The sequence below is a fragment of the Antechinus flavipes genome, chromosome 3, assembly GCF_016432865.1.
Source record: "Antechinus flavipes isolate AdamAnt ecotype Samford, QLD, Australia chromosome 3, AdamAnt_v2, whole genome shotgun sequence".
Lineage (NCBI taxonomy): Eukaryota > Metazoa > Chordata > Mammalia > Dasyuromorphia > Dasyuridae > Antechinus > Antechinus flavipes.
Window position 1 is genome coordinate 20,469,065 of NC_067400.1, and position 20,728 is coordinate 20,489,792.

Sequence of the window (20,728 nt, forward strand, 5' to 3'; positions counted from 1 at the left end):
CATGCATTGGGTCTCTTGGTTGACCAGTCTCAGAGTAGAGTTTTATTAGTTGTCAGCAATATTGTCACTTATTGTCAGTTTGTGCTAGGGGTGAGGTGCTGTTTGCAGGAGAGCAGAACCTCATTGATGAATTAATCCAGACTTGGAGCTTCATTGCAATATCCCTTCTGTGAGGCTGGCTATTGCTGCTGCTGCTCCTCTTGAACTGACTTCCCTTCCCATCCCCGTGAGACAGTCTTCCCTGCTGAGCTGGTCAGCTGCCCACTTGCTCCTTAGATTAATTATGAGACGGTTTCTAGTTGTTTGGGAAGGGATTTGGGAGGGATTCAAGGGTTCCTTCCTTACTCCACCATTTAAGTCCCAGAAGTTTTGGAACTGTTATTAACCTGTAGTTTCTCATTTATATACAGTGAAAATAAAACTACTTAATTAAAGGCCTATTTTTAATACCTTAATAATATAATTAACTCATTTGTAACAAGGTAAATCTATGAGGCTCATTCATATTCTAATAATGTTTCCTAGTAAATAATTGGGGCATTGTGGCTATCTCATCTTCAATAGAAAATACAATGGCAGAGCTATTGATCATCAATAGTAACTGATGCCTCTAATGTAAAAAAAAAAAAGATATAATAAAATGTCATTTAAAGGATAACAGAGAAATCAGAGTAAGAGGCACATAAGCCATCTGTCCCCATGTACTTAATAATGGTACCATCATTCTGCAAAAAGCCATAGTATGGAGGACACTAAGTTTTCTGTCTGGGGGCTTGAATCTATTCTGCAAGTTTGTGTTGATGACACATGAACAATTGAAGCTCCATTGAGAAATAAAAGTGAACCAAGTGGCTACTGATACCACACATAAAATATATAAAGCCTCTTTATTGGGACTTGCAGGTGATAGAAGATAGTTCAGAAATACCATCCTAATCCTTTGGTCATTCAAGGTTTTTCAAATCCATTTATAGAATTTCATATCCCCCTTTAACTCCCATTCAATCCCTCACTAAAATGGCTCCAGTCCTTTCCCATCCCTTCTATCCATCACTCTAGACTCACATTTTTGACTTTGACATACCCGTACTTTCAAATCTCTATTTCTTTTTGAGCATCTTCAGAAGTTTCTTTAATCTCCCCCGAGCCATCCTTGGATCTTTAATTTTCTTTTCAGAAATTCTGAATATTTACATTCTGTCCTTTCTCTCTTCTAATAAAGTTCATATAGTCTCATAATTCCAGGAAACCTTGGAAATATGTGTGTGTGGTGAAGTTCAGCTCATCTAGTGGGATTTTGAAGTTATGCTAGTTCTTCTAATGTCCCTGCCCCTATTCATTTCCTTGTTCACTAATTATTTACTACCTTGATCATGGGGAGAATAAAAGATTATTAGTGTCTTGTAAAATGCACTCTAGGCGAATGTTCTCATCTATATTCTTTTAGAAAAAATATTCCCTGCTTAGATTAAAATTGAATAATAAGCTTTAAACAATGTTCAGTATTTTAAGAAAGAAACAAATTATTTTTCAAGTCAGGCAGTCACTAGACATCAGAAGGTAGACATGGATTGAACGATCCTTTTTTGCCTAGCAATAACATCATTTCTATCATGAGGCAAACTGGAGGGGATTTCCTCCCCTAATATCTGATACTAGGGTAGCTGATGGGATGATACTCAATGACATAGCAGACTTTAAAAACTGATAACATGCAAACATGATCTTTTTTGTATGTCTCTACCAGAGATCCTCAAACTTTTTAAATAGGGAGCCAGTTCACTATCCCTCAGACTGTTGGAGGGCTGGACTCTAGTAAAAACAAAAACTTTGTTTTGTGGGCCTTTAAATAAAGAAACTTCATAGCCCTGGGTGAGGGGGATTAACGTCCTCAGCTGCTGCATCTGGTCCATGGGCCGTAGTTTGAGGACCCTACTCTAGATTAACAGGCTATTTCCAGCAATGCCACAAAATTCCTCACTAAGTTGACCATATGAAGGACATAATTTTTCAGTTCTTGGAGACCTGAACAGGTTTTTAGGAAGTAACCCATGCTGATGAGACACATAAGAAACTGAATTATAGACCAGATTGCCTCTTAATTCACAATGAATAAATGAAGAAACAAGTTAAAAACATATTACTAAGCAGTATAATGTTATTCACATATAAAAGTAAACATTCTTTCTAGGAATTTAACCTCATTTCACTTTGATGGGAGATTGACACCTGGAGAGCATTTTAGGAATTACCTTTTTTTGCTCCTCAAATCATATCCCCTTCCCCACTGCCATCTGTTAATTCCTGCCTTTCTGAAACTATCTCCCATGTACTTAGTATATGCCTTGTATGGATATAGGCAATTTACATATTTTTTTCAAATTTTGAATGTCAACTATTTGAGAAAAGGGATTTAAAAACATCTTTCTTTGTATCCCTAGTGTTTTGTTTATAGCTTAGTATATAGTAAAAACAGTTAATGATATGTAATTGATTGTTTACCTTTTGCATATATGTGTTTGTAATTATAATAATCATGATCTTATTATTGCTTCTTTTTCCCATTTTATTGGAATTTAATTTTGGGTTATTGCAGTGTATAGAATGAAAATTATAGAACTCTGACCTAATATCTTTGTCTATGAAGTAAACTATATGGGGCAACAACTGTTCTGATGAGTGATACAGTGGTTAGAGTACCAACCTTGAACTTTTGGAGACTCAAGTTCAAATTTGACCTTAGACAGTTAGTAACGATGTGAACATGTTAATCATTTAACCCTAATATCTCAGTTTCCTCATATGTAAAATGAGCTATAGAAGGAAATGGCAAATTATGCCAGTATCTTTGCCAAGAAAACCACAAGTGGGATCAAGAAGAGTGGGACGTGATTGAAGTGACTGAAAAACAGCAACTAATTGTTCTGAATGTTCAATACTTGGTTATAGGGTTGTATTAGGCGTTATATATTTCAAAATTGCATTCAACAAGTAATTTCCTACTATATATGAAGAGAAACTGAATTTAGGAAGGAAATATGAAATAAAACAGCATAGCAATTGAGGTGTGGGACAGAAGATTTTTGCACAGCTAGAATGTAAAACAGATCCCATAAACCCAACAGGTTAGAGCAAGGATGAAATAACTCCACACTGAGAAATCAGGTAGCCTTTTGTGAAATTAGTATCTAAAGAACAAAAACATGCTCATTCAGAACTAATCTATAGATTTGCTTTTCATTTAATTTCAAACTTTCAAAGAAATGGACAAAATAGAAGTTTTTACAAAAAAGTTTTATTCACACAGAGTTTTGTATAATTTGTTGAGATAATAATCCAAAATATTATAAGAAATGAATATTTGCTTTAAAATCTTTAGCTTAAAATCTGATCATCATTATGATGTCAATACTTCAATATTGGACTTAAAATATAAGTGAAGGCAGAAAATGAAAAAATAAAGAATTATATTTTTTTAATATAATAATCCCAGTTGGATTTTGATATATGGATGACTTTTAGACTTATTATGAGATCAAAAGACCATGTAGACTTACACTAAAGATTTTATTTTGAATGTTAAAGCCAGAAAGTGAAATACCCAATGAGACATGCTGATTTATTTTTCTTTGATACACAAACAATATTAAAGAATAAAATCAATTCAATAAACACTTACAAATGTATAAAATTTGTTTTCAGTCTTTTCCCATGTTCTTTCCAAGATAATTTTCTTGGTGTTTTTTTTTTATTTTTAAAAATTAATTTACTACTTAAGGAGCATCATGCTGAAGGATTCTCATTATTCTTAGCTTTACTGATATATGAGAATGGACATTGAATTTGCAATGACCAATTTTCCTAGTAGTAAAAATGTTGAAGAAAAAAATATTTAAGGAAAGTTTCTGTTAGGAGATGCCATGAAAGATTTCAATAATAGTAATCACATAATGCTAATGAGGATTCTTTCTATTCTTCAGTTCTCTGTATAGTAATTGTAAATTGAAAAAGGCAGACTTCTAGGGTGATCATACAAAAGACTCATCCAGGTGAGAATAATGAGGCATTATTTAAAAAATGGAGGACAGCAGAATGTGAAATATTTGGAAAGAGAATAATATTTCTGTAGAAACTTTATTCATGTATTTTGCTAAAAGACCTGGCCAATGTGAGGAATTGCTTCCTATTGACGATGAATTACTTTTTTCATTTGAAGAAAACTTACATTACTTTGCTTTAAATTCATCTTATAAAAATGCATTAATTTTCTTTTTGCATGTTCAGAATAATAATCAAGTACAATAATACAAAAGGCTTCAATTAGTACTTGAGTTGGTTTTCTGAATTACTTTTGTAGTTCTTATATTTGTATGTGTGTCATATATATCATAAACACATACGTGTGTTTAATATGTGACTTGCAGAATAAGTAGATTCATAAACAAATATACCTATAGTTGATAAATTTCTTTTCACTCTTATCTAATTAAAGACAAATGAAGAATAAGTCACTGTAAGTCCCCTCACCTGCAACTTAGTAAGGAAGTAAGTGATACCTCTGTGCTTGGTCATAGAGATGAATCTTTCTAAAAACTGTAATGATATTGACTTCCCCTTCCCCTTCTTTGCTCCTCTCTTCCAGGCTCAGGCAAACACATCAATTCCTTATGGTCAGTGGATTTAAACTCTGATTTTTATTATTAAATATCTGTTTAGTTTACCCTTCTCTTCTCATGCAGGGATCCTTTTGAACAGCACAAGTAAGAACCTGTAATCAATATGTGCTTGAATACAAGTGCCAGGGAACCCACTGAGTTGTTGGGAGTGCTAGTTGTGGGCAAATTCTTTCTTATATGGAAGCAGAATATGCCTCCTAGTACCTCATTCTCACCTTTCATCATTGTTCTGCCCTTGAGAGCCAGTCATGCATCCTTTCTTCAGGAAATGAGGGGGTGGCAGGAGGTGGAAAAGGGAGGGATCCAGGTAGGAGCTGTCGGAACAAGTAAAAAAAGCAGAAAAGAAAAAAAATACAGTCCAATTCTTGGAGCCTAAGAAAGAAAGAAAGCAGGTAGCTGAAGAACTAGCTAACTGATAAGGGAATTCATTGGGAATACGGTGATTAAGAAATCCCACACACAAAATTTGATTCACATGAATCTCCACGATCCATTGTATTTCCTTTTTACCCTTTCCAGTCCTAATATCCTTGAAGATTTTGCCCTAAATTATAGGTTCTACAATTTTTTTTTTGTACAACGATTGTTTTTATTGTTGCTGATGCAGATATTGTTGCAGTTATTGTTTGGGAAGGAGAGAGAAAATGCCTATCCACTCTACCTTGAGAAGCAAAGGAAGGAGGGAGGAAGGACAGGAAGTGTCCTGTGTGTTACCATTCTCCAAAGTTGAAACTTTCATAGAGATAATGATAAAATGATCTTTGAGAGTAGTGATTGTTGTATTTCATTAATTCACTTTTTAATTTCAGATTCATCCATTCATTTATTTCTCATTTATTCAATCATTCTTTTGAGACTAGGTCTCCCTTTCTCACCCAAGCTAAAAGTACAACAGCGACTCGTGCCTACTACAGAAACAAATTTATCACAGAAGCTTTGACCATGTCTTTTTCCTACCTGAAATTGTATGTTTCTGCTTACTCTACCTGGTCTATCTCTCTCCTTTCACCATCCAAAGGCTCACTTTATCATTACCTTAACTTATGTGCAGATGTATAATAGTTTTATTCCTTCTGTGCTTCAAAAGCCCTGAGCTCAAGTAATACACCAGCTTTCGGCTCCCCAGAAATAGGGACTATAAGGACTACCTGTATTGGTGGTGTTATATATTACTGTACTTTGAAATTGTTTTAATTTTTTGTGTTGGTTTATCTACCTAGTAACTAGCACAATGTAGGTAGGCACTTAATAAATGGGACTCGATGGACTGATTACAGATTTTTTGAGTTTATTTGATTTGATTTACAGAGTTTTGGTAAAATACCACTTTTGGGGTATAGTATGGGATAAGCAGCATGCTGGAGCTGGCTTGGCAACTTTGTCCAAAATGCATACCACTATTTCTATTCAGAAAATGCATCCTGAATTCTCAAAAACTGACTTTTTAATGTCCATTTAGCCCATGATCTCTTTGTGGGGAGTTGCCTAATGGTGATTCTCTTCTTCCACATTTTCTGAAATAGTAAGTAGCAATGGCTCTGTTTTGTCAGCTGACAAATATAGCATGCTAGTGCTGTGCCCATCGGGCATGAAAGGATTACTGCTTTTATTTAGTACATCTGGTGTAGTGGTAGTAATAGAAGGGGTGCATGTGGAACTTTAAAGACAAGAAAGACATAGGTGTGAAAATCAGCCCTGACTGCTACAATCTATATTTGTAACTGAGTGCTCTGAGACTCAGTATCTTATCTGCAAAATGAAGGTAACAGTGTCTCTAGTAATTATTGCATAGATTTGTTGTTTGACTCAAATGAGACATTCTATTTAAAATGATTTGTGACTTAAAGTGCTATTGAAATTTCAGTGCTCATTATTAGAGAAGGGTCCACCAGACATGTGTGACAGACTGAGAAAAACATTTTAAAAAGCCACCCAATATGAATAAATACACTTGTCCTTTCTGCCTCCCTGGGAGTCAAAGTCCACTAAGGTGTAAATTCAGAGACAGCTGTGAATTCTGGGAAGTATTCCAGATGCTCTCTTTTAAACAATGAGGACCTCAGCAATAATTTGCACAGAGTAGACTTTTGTTTTTTATTTGAATAGCAGCCAGCAGCAACAGGGAAAAGGGAATGTGAGCTTCTTGAGTAGGTAGAGTAGTTAATGGTTCGTCAAAAGCTCCTATGGTCAAGATATGAATTGCAACATGAAAACATGCAGGATAAAACCATATATAATTTTTTTCAGAATATGTTCACAGAAGAAAGTGAGAAAGAAAAGTTGCTTCCTGTGCAGAGTATCAGCCCATGGATAGAAATAGAACTTGAAAAAACGGTGAATTGTGTGTATGCTCCATAAAATAGGGCATTTAATGACAGAATGATTTCATAGTATGATACCAGTTATGCCTTCTCCAATTGTTCATTTCAATTCTTCTGACATCCATTTTCATCTTCTTTGCTGGCAGGTCTACAAAGTTCAGGATAATCTACTAATCAAGAAATGTACACAATTTATATCCTTTTGAGCTCCTATCTGCTCCAAAATCCTTCTCTGATGCTTTTATCCAAAGAACTTTGGATTCTCTATTTCAGAAACTGCAAACTGGTGCTGTCTACCAAGATGGAACTGTTTTGAGTGTAGTCAGAGGATGAATTATGAGAGTTTATCATTATTTTCTTTGTGCTAAATACTCACCTTCAGGGAAAGGCTGTCATCATTCTTGTATTATTTTTGCCTCCACTCTATTGTAAAGCTATATTTGGAGACCAGACAGGGGAGAGCGGAAATCTTTGCTTGACCTTGTACTTATTGAGAAATCCTATAGCTTTTCTCTATTGCAAAAAAAAAAAAAAAAAAAAAAAAAAAAAAAAAAAAAAAAAAAAAAAAAAAAAAAAAGGTACTTTTGGAGTTTTGATTTGCCTGTTATTATATTAAAAAAAAACCTTTCCTGCCTATGCTACTTAGGGCTTCCCTGAGAGCTATATTTTTTATAGGATTTTCTAATTTCATATATAGCTATTCATTTTGATTTTTTAAATTTTAACATAACTATTTGTGCCCATTATTTCTCTAAAGTTGAATTACTTTTTCAATTTTCATTTAACCTAACTTCATCATAATGAATATTGTTTGTAAATATATTGCTATATTTTTGCAAGGAAATTATTTATAATACTTGCATTGGTAATCATGAGATATCTCAGGTTATACATACATACATATATATATATATGTGTATATATATCTATATCTATATCTATATCTATATCTATATCTTTCTCTTTCTTTCCTTTGGGTATTAGGATCAGATTTGCCTCATAAGAGGTACTTACAAGAATGCATTCAGACTTTGAGGAAAAACAAACTTGTACAGCATAAGGTTTTTTTTTAAAATGTTTAATAGAATTAACTTTTAAGTTCATCAGAATATTGCTCCTACTTTTCCTTCCTCACAATTTGGTAGTTTTTTATGACTTGTTAAATTTCGCAATCTAAAATTGTTTATGATCACACAACTAATATGTATCAGAAACAGATTTTTTAAATTAATTCCTTTTTGGTTTAGAGGCTGATTTCTAATCCATTCTATCACTCTGCATCTTACAAAGGGCAACTATTTCCCTATGAAATTAGATTCATTTCATTAATCTATTTGAGATCTTTAACTTCATACATAAAAAAGACTTCATCTGAAATTTTAAATTTGTTTCTCATTTTTACTGAACCTTTAACGAATGATAGATATGAACTTATAATATGTGTGGCCAATAACAAAGAAGTAAAAAAAAAAAAAAAACCTTTTTTATCCATACATATATTACTTATTTTATTTTCCTTTTCAGCCAACCAGCAGTTATCTCATGATATAAATATTTTCCTTCACTTTCTTTCTTGGACAATTATAATGGTCTTTTTTTGGTCTTTTATAACAGACATTTTCTTTGTAATTTCTTTGATTATTATATATTTTTTGTGAATAAAAATGTGTAATTTCTGAATTCCCAGGTGAAATTGTTTCATTTTATTTTATTACTCACATTTTAATTCATTCAGATTTTCAAAAGGAATATTGAGAATTATATTTTAAGGAAATGAATGATAATTCTCATCACAAAAATTGCAATGCAGGCAGTTTTACTATAATCTTCTTCACAAAGAAAAATGTGAAATCTTGAACATTTAGTTGTAAAGATAGTGTCTTTTGGTTTTACATTTCCTAATCTCCTCCATATTCTTCTCTACCTCTTCCCAGACTGCTTTCCTTTTTAAACAAAAGTAGAGAAAAATTCTACAAGATTAATACAAACTTTGAAAAAAAAATCTGACATTATGTACAATGTTCTATACTATAAATTGCTAAAATGAAAGGGAGAGGTGGGAATTGGTACCTTCTTAGATGTTTTCTTTGTATTCAACTTGGTTGGTCTTTATAATTTTGCAACATTCAGTTTTGATAGTTTGGTAGTTCTTTATATTTACATTGATGTTATTGTTTTGTTTATTGTTTTACTTCATTTTGCATCAACTTATTCCAAGCTTCTCTTTCTTATTCATGTTCATCATTTCTTACTATATAGTAATATTCAATTATACTCATGTGCTAGAATTTATTTAGCCATTCCTGAATTTATGAGGATATTATTTGTTCTCAATTCTTTGCAGCCACAAAAATACTGCTATAAGTATTAGGATTCTAGGAAGTGTTTATTTTTATTGGTGACTTCTTTGAAGTACATTCCTAGGTGTGGAATCTCTGGGTAAGCAGGGCTTTAACACTTCCATCTCTATTTAAGCAATTTTATAATTTCTAGAATGTTTTACCAATTTATACTTCCAAAAATATTGTATTTAATATATATTTCAATAGAAACTGTCACACATAATAGATTGAAATTATTTGCTTTAATTTTTTCCCTGTTTCCTTTTTGTGTCCTTTTTTGACTCTCAAAAAGACTTTGGGGCTGATGAAACTAAGCCTCCACACTAATTGTTGCATCAGAAATAAAATAGAAGTTTTGCAAAGCAAAACTTTCTCATAGTTTTTTAATATGATAATTAATATGTAATCATTGCTGTGTAGTGTACATGAGCACATACATCCAGAAGAAATATAGTAATATAAAAACACACAGTGAGACACTCACATTCCTATAGCTATGTCCCTACCAACGAATGAATTAATCAAGAAGTATTTATCACCTAATTGGTGCCAGAAACTGTTTCAGGAATTGAAGAATTTAAATACAGTAAATTAAACAATCTCTTCTACAAAAAAGCTTGCATTCCCTGGGAAGGGAGACAACAAACATATGTAAGCACAGTACACACAGACGAAATAAAGAAAATAAGTATGTTATAATTTGGAATGGAAAATTTATGGGAGTTGAGGATATGACAAAAGAGCTTTATAAAGAAGGTGATACATCAGCGTTGTTTTAAAGGGGAGTTGATGATTTTATAAAGCATATGCAAAGAACATTTACTGACATAGAAGACAGCTCATGTAAAAGCATGGATAAAGGAAGTGGAATTTTTCATGAGAAGGAATAAGATTTTTTTTAAAAATCTAGTTTTTCTAATGTGTAATGAAACTAGAAAGATAGAGTTTGACAAATTAAACAATATTTATATTTATTTTTTAGATGCATTAGGAAATGACTATTTTATTGAGAAGGGCAGATAGTTTATATATTTTGAAAATAGAAAGTTATTATTATTTAAAAAATTAAGCAAGACTATTATGATTGGAGATACATTGGAAATATATCCTCCTGTGGTTAAGCTGAATTGATGTAGTATAAATTGTATTAAAATTATTTTACAAATTTATCAAGATGTCAATCAAACTCCAAAGTTATTGCTTTATATATAAAAAGTAATATATATATTAAAGCACTATATAAATAAGATATAGCTTCACTATTATTTTTTTCTCAATCATATTTTATTTTTCCAAAAACATGTAAAGATAGTTTTCAACATTCATTTCTGTAAGATTTTGCATTCCAATTTTTTCTCCATTCTCCATTTTTTACCGTTATTGGATGTTAATAGAATTAAACAAAAATTATTTGATGAAGTAGATATCGATATTTCAAGGGAAATAAAAGAAATAGAAAAGTGAGGTTAGTACTATGAGATCACATTATCCAATAAATTATTAATTACCAAAATTTCTTGTTAATATTTTCCAAATAGAAAGAAACCTGAAGAAAAATAATTAGTAAGAAAAGAAAATTAAAAGAAAAAATTAGTAAGAAAAGAAGATAATTAAGGTGGAAAAAAAGCAGGAAGCAATAGAGTCCAGTTCTTCACAAATACTCCACAAAGATCTACATTGTACAACAAACCAAGATTAGATGAATCTTCCTAATTAGATAGAGGATATGCTGAGCACAGTGCTGGATATGGAGCCAGGAAGATTAGAGTTCAAAACTTATCTCATAAAATTACTTAGCCCTATAACCACAGACACATTATTCTTTCTCAACCTAATTTCTTCATTTGCGAAGTGTTCATAATAGTATCATGTACTTTCAAGGATTATTGAGATAACCACATTAAATAATACATGAAAACATTTTGTATTCTCAAAGACAACTTTGCAATTCTAGATTTCTAAGTATTTTACAAAGTGGAAACCATCAAAGCAAACTGGTACTGGTTCAAAAATAGAATGGTAGATTATTGGAGCAGATTAAATACATGATACCTAGAAATAAATGAGCAAAATAATTTGGTGTTTGATAAACCAAACAACGAGTACTTTTGAAGTAAATGATACCAATTGCTGGGAAAACTGGAAAGCATTTTGGCAGAAATTAGTTACAAATCAACATTTCTTTCTATATAACAAGAAAAGGTCAAAACACACAAATGATAAAGAGTAGTATCATCAGTATATCAGGGAAACAGAAAAACGTATCTGTCAGAGATATGGATAAAGAAAGAGATTCTGATGAAACAAGAAAAAGAATCACAGGAACTAAAATGAATAATATTGACTATGGAAATTAAAAAAAAAAGTTTTGCACAAGCAATACTAATATATCCACAATTTGAAGAGAAACAAAAAACTAGGACATTTTTTAATAGGACATTTCTCTGATAAAGGTCTAATTCCAGAAATATAAAGAAAATTAAATTAAATTTATAAGAAAACATGTCAGAAAGAGAGAGTCCATATATTCACATATGTATATAGATGTGTATATATATAAATTTTTGAGAAAAAATATATACTTCATAAATGTTATTAGAAACAATAGCATAGTAGATAGAGTTCAGCTTACAATTAGAAAATATTAAATTCAAGTCTTGCCTTATTCACATTAATGGAGCTGTGAAACCCCAGACAATGAATTAGCTTCCCTGAAATTCCCACAATTTCTTAGGACTTTATTACTAAGTCTATCAAGCTGATATTCGTGTTCATGGACTAAATCTCCTATATGGTCAAAATCACAATTATTTTTGTAATTTTGAAGTGATGATTTATTCTTCTCATTATATAGAGAATTACTATATTTACATATGTATATTTTCATATGAGTGATCTATCAGTTTATCATGGTTATTCCGTCTTTTTTATAGAATACTCCCACTAAATCATCTCTCTTTAGCAAAATTTTGTATAAAAGATCTAAGAGATGTTATTTTTTTTCCCCCTCTGGATGGTAAACTTCTTTAAAGAAAAATAAAGTTATCCTTACTATGTGTTAATTTTATTGAGCTTTAAGAAAAACACAGTTAAAAGTTTCTATATTCTATCGACAAAAGCAAGTAAAATCCTAGGGAATTTTAAAGAATTTGTATTTCTGTGTGTATATATGTAGATTATAATAATTATGGAAATGAAATGGGGCATTTGATTATAGCATTTTTAGATTAATTTTAGTCACTTATTGGAAGGCATTTTCAAATGTGTCAAAGCATAAATATATTCTGTGAGAAGAAATGATTTCCAATAATGAATACCTTGAAAATGTGATATGAAATGTCATCAAATTTCTGATAGGATAAATAATAAAGGAGCAAATCTAAGAAAAATATTTTATTGGCAAATATGCAACATTTTTACTTGTCAAAATTCCACTTTTTAAAATATAAACTGCATCATTCACTAGTAGAAGACTATGTTTTAGAACATTCATTATGATATAATCACACTTCATGAGTTTTTTAAATGTTTGCTTGTCTCTTGTGCCTTGTAATTCCTTAGGTGCATTTCTCCAATAGCTTGTAGTAATTATACCATACTCACTGCCAGGTTGTACTGCTAATTAACCTCCTGGTATCTCAAGTATATCAGAATAAGGGAGAAAAAAATACCAAAATTAACTTTTAAAACGAAATTACTGGCTACTTATTAGGAAGCTTTCCTAATTTTTCCAAAAAATGCATAGACATGTTCAATTAAGGAGCACAAAGCACAATCATATTTTTAATGATTTGTCTTTTAAAACTAAGAATGGAAATTCCCATTGTTCCTTTTTGGAATGGATTCCTATGAAGTATTGCCTTGTGAATTTGATTAGTAACTGTCTCTTGTTACTGAAAAAAAGACATTTTCTCATGTAGGATGAGTTTAATGGAACAAGGGTTCACTTGATTAGAGAACCTTAGATGTAATTGCTGGGTTTTTAAATGTTTGCAAATGAGAAGAAAATGTTGATATAGCATCTTTTCTCGATAATAGCTCCAGCAGTTTCCTGAACTGAATGGTCTAATAGGAAGTTTCATTTTAATGGTCCAATGCACAATAGACAAATGAGTGAAAACAAAATATATTCAAATTTTTACTTTAATAATTAAATTAAAGAAAATAAAATGGCATTTTTATGGGATTCAGTAAATAAGCTCTTTCTTCAGTCATTATTTTTTTAAGGAGCATATATGGATTCTTTAGAGTATTCCACAAATGCATATGCAGAACAGAATGTGATATTTTTTTAAAGGTCAAATCATGAGATTTAAATTGCAAACATAATTTCATATAAAATACAGTTTCTACAATAAGCGCATTCAACAATCAATATAAAGGGTCTTAGGGAGTTTTGTTTGTGATGGTCAGCTCAGTTTGTGGAATCACTATGTGAAAGAAAACTCTATATCTGTTTTCTGATTAAACTAGTTAGATTTGCTTTGTTCCAGGGCACCTCTAATCTTGGCCAATTATCTTCCAAATACATGTATTACTAGTCATAGGAAGCATTGGGTAGCTATAGAGTATAATTCTGTTACTGCTGATAGAAAAAACAAAAACAAAGAAACAACAACAACAATAACAAAAACCTTTAAGCCTCTTTCTTACCCAAGGAATATTGGTGGAATCACTTTGAAAATGAATGTATTTCCAGTTCCAGGTGAGAAACCAAGATGGCAGAGGGAAGATAGGAAGTTGGTGGAGCTCTCCCAGTTTCTCTTGAAAACCATATGAAACTAGCCAATGAAAAAAGTCTGACAAAATTAAACCACTCTCCAATTCAAGATAGGTTGAAAAAAAAATCAAGAAACGTCATTTTTATTGGGATAAAAATACTTTTGAGCCCAGCTAAGACAGACTCTGGGGAAAAAAACAAAAACAAAACAGTGAGATGGTCTTAATCACATCGTATCGGCAACTGAGACTCAGTCTTGGCTTAGTAGAGGAGCAAATCAGTGGAGCAGCTTTCAGTCCCTGCCCATAAGGTAAACTCTGGGAAACCAGACTGTTGTCTGAAAAGAGTGGGCAAAACTATAACAAAACAAACACTACTAAGGACAGGATGGAAAGAGACAACAAAAGTATGTGCAGCAGAGAAAACAGGATAAAGGGAAATTCAGAGCTGGGACTTTATATTTCTGTGAATATGAATGCAATAACTCTCCCATAAAATGGAAGGGAATAGCAGAGTGGATTAAAAAACAAAACCCTAAATTAAGGGAGAGAAAGAAGAATTAGAGAATGTTATGAAAGGCAAAATGGAAAACTTTATGTTAACTTAAATATTTGGAAGGAATCCTGTCCAATTCTATTTTACCCTTTTACTGAAGGCACTACAGACAGATCATCTACTATTGCAAAATACAATAAAATAATACAATAATGAAAATGAGCCCCATAGAAATGAACATCCTTGCTCAAGATCACATAACTAAAAACCTTAAAAGCAGGAATTTGAACCAGCTACTTTAATTCTAAATCCAACAATCTCAAGTCCCTCTAATCCTCTTTCCTGCTTTCTACAAATAAAACCAACAGAAATATTATTCAAAGGGAAATACAAAGCTGGGAAAAATATTTACTGCCAGTGTTTCTGATAAAGATCTCGTTCTAAAAGATATAAAGAATTGTGCCAAATTTATAAGAATACAAGTGATTCCTCAATTGATAAAAGGTCAAAGGACATGAACAGACACTTTTCAGATGATGAAATCAAAGCTATCTATAGTCATATGAAAAATGCTCTAAATCATTATTGATTAGAGAAATTGGCTAAGATGCCCAGAAAAAAAAATAATAGCAAATGTTGGAGGGGATGTGAGAAAACAGGGAACTTGTTGTTAATGTGTCATTGATGGAATTGTAAAATGATCCAACCATTCTAGAGCAATCCAGAACTATAAAACTGTGCATATTCTTTGACCCAAAGGCTCTAGTAACCCAAAGACTCTGTATCCCAAGGAAGTCATAAAGGAAAGAAAAGGATCCATCCGTGCAAAAATGTTTGTAGCAGTTATTTTTGTGTTAACAAATAATTGGGGAATGAATAGATGTCCATCAATTGGGGAATGGCTAAATACATTGTGGTATATGAAGTTAATGAAATATTGCTCTATGAACAATGATGAACAAGCTGATTTTTAAAAGACCTGGTAAGATTTACATGAACTGATGCTGAGGGAAACAAGCAGAACCAAGAATACATTGCATACAATAATAGTAAGAATGTGTGATGTTTAGCTATTTTTTTCTCAGTGTTCAGTGATCCAAAGAGATCCCAATAGACTTTGGACAGAAAAGTTCATCTGCATCCCAAAAAAAGAAATATGGAGATTGAATATGAATCAAGATGTGTTATCTTCATTTTTTTCTGTTTTTTTTCTCTCCCATGATTTTTCCCTTTTGCATAGATTTTTCTTTCTCAACATGATTCATAAAGCAATGTGTATCAAAATGAATAAATTAATTTTAAAAAACAATATATGTATATTAAAAGAAAATCAATGTATCTCTTCTTTATTGAGAAAATATAGACTTCTAAGAGTAAAAAAGTGATAGACCCACACAGATAGACAGATCAAGTAGGTAGACAAAGGTGTAATATTTTAACTATTCTATCCCGAATTCCCTGTACATGCATACGTACATACACAAACACACACTTTGATACAGTTGACTAATGAATTCAATAGAGTTTTGAGCTTTGATATTGTTGTTCTTACTTTGACTCCTCTCTTTCCCCTTAGCTTTAATGACATTATTTGCCTTCTTGTCCTCCTCCACTTTAATTTCTCATCCTTGTTTGCTCTGCTACTGTCTTATCCTTTTTTTTTTTTTAACTGAAAAAATGATAAATTTCATTTAGAATGGAGTGAAAATAATTGTCTCTCTTTTTTTTTGTCCATCCAAGGGCACGGATTCCCTGGAAGACTATCTATGGACTCTAGGTTAAGAATCACCAGCCAATTAAAGTTAAATGATTTCCCTGCTTACATTTGGTTTGTTTTCATAGGTTCATAGATGTTGGGTGAGTTCCACTCACAATGCATCCCATGACCAAGAGTGTGCCATGCTCAGCCTCATAAAGACAAATCTCTGATAAATGGACTTATTAAAAAGGGCCATAAAAATAAATGGGTGGAATGGGTTCATCTTAGAGGGAAAAAGAAAATTAAGGGCGTTTTCTTCTGGGGCACCCATGAAGAATCTGCTCTGCCATAGTCTCACTTATTTATTTCTTTTTTTTCTTTTTCTTTTTTTTTTTTTTTGTTTTTTTTTTAATTTAATAATTACATTATATTGACACCCGTTTCTGTTCCGATTTTTTCCCCCTCCCTCCCTCCACCCCCTCCCCTAGATGGCAAGCAGTCCTTTATATGTTGGATATGTTGCAGTATATCCTAGATACAATATATGTTTGCAGAACCGAACAGTTCTCTTGTTGCGTAGGGAGAATTGGATTCAGAAGGTATAAATAATCCGGGAAGAAAAACAAAAATGCAGATAGTTTACATTCGTTTCCCAGTGTTCTTTCTTTGGGTGTAGCTGCTTTTGTCAATCATTTATCAATTGAAACTCAGGTCTCTTTGTCAAAGAAATCCACTTCCATCAAAATATGTCCTCATACAATATCATTGTCGAAGTGTATAATGATCTCCTGGTTCTGCTCATTTCACTTAGCATCAGTTCATGTAAGTCTCGCCAGTCCTCTCTGTATTCATCCTGCTGGTCATTTCTTACAGAACAATAATATTCCATAACATTCATATACCACAATTTACCCAGCCATTCTCCAACTGATGGGCATCCATTCATTTTCCAGTTTCTAGCCACTACAAGCAGGGCTGCTACAAACATTTTGGCACATACAGGTCCCTTTCCCTTCTTTAGTATTTCTTTGGGATATAAGCCCAATAGAGACACTGCTGGATCAAAGGGTATGCACAATTTAATAATTTTTTGGGCATAATTCCAGATTGCTCTCCAGAATGGTTGGATTCGTTCACAACTCCACCAACAATGCATTAGTGTCCCAGTTTTCCCGCATCCCCTCCAACATTCATCATTATTTTTTCCTGTCATCTTAGCCAATCTGACAGGTGTGTAGTGGTATCTCAGAGTTGTCTTAATTTGCATTTCTCTGATCAATAATGATTTGGAACACTCTTTCATATGAGTGGTAATAGTTTCAATCTCATCCTCTGAAAATTGTCTGTTCATATCCTTTGACCATTTATCAATTGGAGAATGGCTTGATTTCTTATAAATTTGAGTCAGTTCTCTATATATTTTGGAAATGAGGCCTTTATCAGAACCTTTAACTGTGAAAATGTTTTCCCAGTTTGTTGCTTCCCTTCTAATCTTGTTTGCATTAGTTTTATTTGTACAAAAGCTTTTTAATTTGATGTAATCGAAATTTTCTATTCTGTGATCAGTAATGGTCTCTAGTTCATCTTTGGTCACAAATTTCTTTCTCCTCCACAGGTCTGAGAGATAAACTATTCTATGTTCCTCTAATTTATTTATAGTCTCGTTCTTTATGCCTAGGTCATAGACCCATTTTGATCTTATCTTGGTATATGGTGTTAAGTGTGGGTCCATGCCTAATTTCTGCCATACTAATTTCCAATTATCCCAGCAGTTTTTATCAAATAATGAATTCTTTTCCCAGAAGTTAGGGGCTTTGGGTTTGTCAAACACTAGATTGCTATAATTGACTATTCTGTCTTGTGAGCCTAGCCTTTTCCACTGATCCACTAATCTATTTCTTAGCCAATACCAAATGGTTTTGGTGACTGCTGCTTTATAATATAATTTTAGATCAGGTACAGCTAGGCCACCTTCATTTGATTTTTTTTTCATTAATTCCCTTGAGATTCTCGACTTTTTATTGTTCCATATGAATTTTGTTGTTATTTTTTCTAGATCAATAAAATATTTTCTTGGAAGTCTGATTGGTATAGCACTAAATAAATAGATTAGTTTAGGGAGTATTGTCATCTTTATTATGTTCGCTCGGCCAATCCAAGAGCACTTAATATTTTTCCAATTATTTAAGTCTGACTTTATTTGTGTGGAGACTTTTTTATAATTTTGCTCATATAATTCCTGACTTTCCTTTGGTAGATAGATTCCCAAATATTTTATGGTATCAACAGTTATTCTGAATGGAATTTCTCTTTGTATCTCTTGCTGTTGGGTTTTGTTGGTGATGTATAAAAATGCTGAGGATTTATGGGGATTTATTTTGTAGCCAGCTACTTTGCTAAAATTATGAATTATTTCCAATAGCTTTTTGGTAGAATCTCTGGGGTTCTCTAGGTATACCATCATATCATCTGCAAAGAGTGATAGTTTGGTTTCCTCATTGCCTACTCTAATTCCTTTTATATCTTTCTCGACTCTTATTGCCGAGGCTAGTGTTTCTAATACGATATTAAATAATAATGGTGATAGTGGGCAACCTTGCTTCACTCCAGATCTTACTGGGAAAGGTTCCAGTTTTTCCCCATTGCATATGATGCTTACTGATGGTTTTAAATATATGCTCCTGACTATTTTAAGGAAAAGTCCATTTATTCCTATGCTCTCAAGTGTTTTTATTAGGAATGGATGTTGGATTTTATCAAATGCTTTTTCTGCATCTATTGAGATGATCATGTGGTTTTTGTTTGTTTGGTTATTGATATAGTCAATTATGCTAATAGTTTTCCTAATATTGAACCAGCCCTGCATTCCTGGTATAAATCCTACTTGGTCATAGTGTATTATCCTGGTGACAATTTTCTGTAATCTTTTTGCTAATATTTTATTTAAGATTTTAGCATCAATATTCATTAGGGAGATTGGTCTATAATTTTCTTTCTCTGTTTTCAGCCTACCTGGTTTAGGTATCAGTACCATATCTGTGTCATAAAAGGAGTTTGGTAGGACTCCTTCAATCCCTATTTTTTCAAATAGTTTATATAACATTGGAGTTAATTGTTCTTTAAATGTTTGGTAGAATTCACATGTAAATCCATCTGGTCCTGGGATTTTTTCTTAGGGAGTTGATTGATAGTTTGTTCTATTTCTTTTTCTGAGATGGGACTGTTTAGGATATTTACTTCTTCCTCTGTTAGTTTGGGCAAGCTGTATTTTTGGAGGTATTTTTCTATTTCATTTGAGTTGTCGAATTTATTGGCATAAAGTTGGGCAAAGTAACTCCTAATTATTGCTCTAATTTCCTCTTCGTTAGTGGTGAGTTCTCCCTTTTCATTTTTAAGACTAACAATTTGATTTTCCTCTTTCCTTTTTTTAATCAGATTTACTAAGGGTTTGTCTATTTTGTTGGTTTTTTCATAGAACCAACTCTTAGTTTTATTAATCAATTCAATAGTTTTTTTACTTTCAATTTTATTGATCTCACCTTTTACTTTTAGAATTTCAAGTTTAGTGTTTGACTGGGGGTTTTTAATTTGTTCCTTTTCTAGCATTTTTAATTGCAAACCCAATTCATTGACCTTCTCTTTCTCTATTTTATACAAATAGGCCTCTAGAGATATGAAATTTCCCCTTATTACCGCTTTGGCTGCATCCCACACATTTTGGTATGATGTCTCATTATTATCGTTTTCTTGGGTGAAGTTATTAATTATGTCTATGATTTGCTGTTTCACCCAATCATTCTTTAGTATGAGATTATTTAGTTTCCAATTATTTTTTGGTCTACTTCCCCCTGCTTTTTTGTTGAATGTAATTTTCATTGCATCGTGGTCTGAAAAGGATGCATTTACTATTTCTGCCTTACTACATTTGAGTTTGAGGTTTTTATGTCCTAATATATGGTCAATTTTTGTATAGGTTCCATGAACTGCTGAAAAGAAAGTGTATTCCTTTCTGTCTCCATTACATTTTCTCCAGAGATCTATCATATCTAACTTTTCTAGTATTCTATTTACCTCTTTGACTTCTTTCTTATTTATTTTGTGGTTTGATTTATCTAATTCTGAGAGTGCAAGGTTAAGATCTCCCACTATTATAGTTTTACTGTCTATTTCTTCTTGCAGCTCTCTTAGTTTCTCTTTTAAGAATTTAGATGCTACCCCACTTGGTGCATATATGTTTAATATAGATAGTGCTTCATTATCCATGCTACCCTTTAGCAAGATATAGTGTCCTTCCTTATCTCTTTTAATTAGGTCAATTTTTGCTTTAGCTTGATCTGAGATCAGGATGGCTACCCCTGCTTTTTTGACTTCACCTGAAGCATAGTAGATTTTGCTCCAACCTTTTACCTTTAACCTGCATGTATCTCCCCGCTTCAGGTGTGTTTCCTGTAAACAACATATTGTAGGATTCTGGC